The sequence below is a fragment of the Echinops telfairi genome, unplaced genomic scaffold (assembly GCF_000313985.2).
Source record: "Echinops telfairi isolate 266 unplaced genomic scaffold, ASM31398v2 ScPeMD7_60;HRSCAF=208, whole genome shotgun sequence".
NCBI classification, from domain to species: Eukaryota; Metazoa; Chordata; class Mammalia; order Afrosoricida; family Tenrecidae; genus Echinops; species Echinops telfairi.
In genome coordinates, this window is record NW_022103958.1 from 767,489 (window position 1) to 770,294 (window position 2,806).

At 38.8% G+C, this 2,806-nt stretch overlaps 1 non-coding gene across 1 annotated transcript; it reads left to right on the plus strand.

Moving 5' to 3' along the window:
* The first annotated feature begins 307 nt into the window (after positions 1 to 307).
* Positions 308 to 437, plus strand: LOC115869896. The gene has a single exon (XR_004046421.1). It is a non-coding gene; the product is annotated as a small nucleolar RNA SNORA17 (small nucleolar RNA).
* The last annotated feature ends 2,369 nt before the right edge of the window (positions 438 to 2,806 follow it).

Below are 2,806 nucleotides of genomic sequence, written 5' to 3' on the forward strand. Positions count from 1 at the left end.
TCCATTTGAATTATGGTATCACAAAGAATATTGAATATGCCATGCATTGTCAGAAGAACACAGAGTTGTCTCAGAGAAAATACTGCCAGAATGAGGTTTGAAAATAAGGTATTTGGGCATGTTATTGCCGAGGACCATTCCCTGCCTGTTAAGTAGGAAGTCAGTGACAAAGACCACCAACAAGATAGCTTGGCACAGTGACTTTAGCAATGGGCTTAGCAGCACCAAACAAGGGATATATATATGTAGTTGTTGACTTGGTTCCCACTCATACCACCATGATGTATAAAAAAATAAAACACTGTTCACTGCTCCTAGAGGCGTTGCAGCATGGCCACCTTGCCATAGCTGTGTCATTAGAGGGCAGAGAGAAGAGGGGATATGTCTAGGCTCAGGGGTCTGACATGAACCACCTGACTGACTGCTAGCCCCACAGTAAACAAACAAAACACCACTGTTCATTCCTCTGCCACCCTCATTGTTCTTGACTTAGAACCCATTATTACAGCCACTGTGTCAATCGATCTCATTGAGGATATTCGTCCTTTTTGCTCAACTGCTACTTTCCAAACATGGTGTTCTTTTCCAAGGGATAACATGTCCAAAGTAGGTAAGAAGAAGATTTGTCATCCTCCTTTCTAAGGAATATTCTAGCTGTACTACCTCAAATACAGATCTATTTGTTTTTGTAAAACCTTATAATTTTAATTGTCTTCAACAATACAATAATTCAAATGGATAGACTTTTCTCGTCTTCCTTTTTCACTATCTAACTTTTATATACACGAGGCAATTGAAAATACCATAGCTATGTCAGGTGAACCGTACCCATCAAAGTGACACTTCTGCTTTTCAGTACTTTGAAGCTGTGTTTTGCAGCTGTCTTTCCCAATGAACCTTGACATTTTATTTATGATTGATATTTTCATGAGTGTTGTTTGTGGATACAAGTAAAATTAAATCCTTGACATTTCACTCTCTATTAATTATGATGTTACTTAATGGTCAAGTTGTTAAGATATTTGTTTCCTTTTTTATGAGGTATAATTCCTACTCCAACTTTAGTCTTTGATCTTCATCAGTAACTCCTGCAAGTACTCTTCATTTCACTGGTCTTCTATGCAGTTGTATGTATCTTATGTGATCACAGGCAGCATTGTACTTTAAGGTGGATCTTGAAAAAAAAATTCTCCTTCACGTGTTCCATCATTTTCAATTTGCTATTACTGCCTTAGTAAAGATTACAAGTGTATAAATGAAACTTACCAAGATCACTGCATTTCAGCTCACGAATGCATAGGATACAGATCACTATGCTTTCTATTTCATCTTTAGATAAACTTTCAATTTTTCTAAATTCATACTTCCTGCATTCCATATTCCAATTATAATGTATATTTGCAATTTTTTTTTTCTCATTTTGAGTCGTGTTCTCTTAGCAAGTGATGGTACCCAAAGCTCTCCTCCAACCCTATTATTCATGTTGACACTATTTTGAGGCGCCAAGCTTCCCATTTTAGTGTCTTTCATCCGGAGGCACTCCTCTTCTTTCAGTTCATCACACTCTGTTGAAGCTACGTTTTCAGAAGGTAATTTTCCCAAGGTAGACAGCCTCTTCCTTCTTCCTGTCTGTGTTCATCTGGAAGCTCTGAAGAAGCCTGTGCACCCTGGGTGAAAGGCAACATAGCTTCCAGCTTCATAGCAGCATGTAAGTCACCACAGTATAACAAACTGAGAGTCTGGTGGCATATATATTGCTATTAGGGTTTCAGTTACGACATGAATGGGTTTATTCCAAATATAATGTATTTTAGTTGCTCTCTGCAATCAATACACTTATTTTAGCCCCGTGAGAGACTCTACAAAATGTGGTCCAATCAAAGCAGTGAACCCAAAGGTATCTGTGTTAGTCCGGGTAGACTAGAGAAACAGTCATAAACACACATATGTGTATAAGAAAGAGGTTTATATACAATAGTAATTAAATATTGAGAAAAAATCCCGACCCAGTCCAGATCAAGTCGATAAATCCAATTTTAGTCCATATGGCCAATACCAATCTATGAAATCCTCTTCAGATCATGAAACACATGCAGTGATGCTGAATGCAGGGTGATCACAGGCCAACGGGTAGAAAGTGATTGGATCCAGTGGCGTTGTAAGCATCTCAGTGCTGGTAGGCGTCTCCACGTGGCTGCTCCAGCACCCAGGGCTGCATCAGGTAGGTCCATGGGGCTTCTCCTCAGGGATGTCTCGCTGGATGTCAGCCTTGTCAGTAGAGCATCTCCAAGCAAGTGAGTAGAAAGTGCCTCCCACCTCCAAGGAGCAAAAACCAGATTTTCCAGAATTATCAGGAGAAAGGCATGCCCACACAGAGATCTCATTGGCTATCTCCAGATTGACCAGCTAGACTCCACCCCTACAATCTTAATCCTTAAATCAACACCAGATTTAACTACACAGTGTCTGTAGGGCAAGTTAAATTCAAGATAAAAATGTTAGCATAAAAGGTAATGTTAACACATACATGTATGAGGGTAAGTCAGAAAGTATTGCCATAAAATAATATAAACTTTTATTTAACATAAATCTCAAAACAAGATGATATCATTTTTGACATGGCTTCCACTGTGCTACATACTTGTGAAGGTGATGTTTTCTTCTCTGTAGTCCTTCAATTTGGCTTCAAAACTCTGTAATGTCCACAACATGAAACCACAGGTTTGGTATCTCGAGGAACCCAGATTTTGCTACTTTATAATGTTGTTAAAATTTTGAACCAAAAATAAGTCTGGAGGGAACAGAT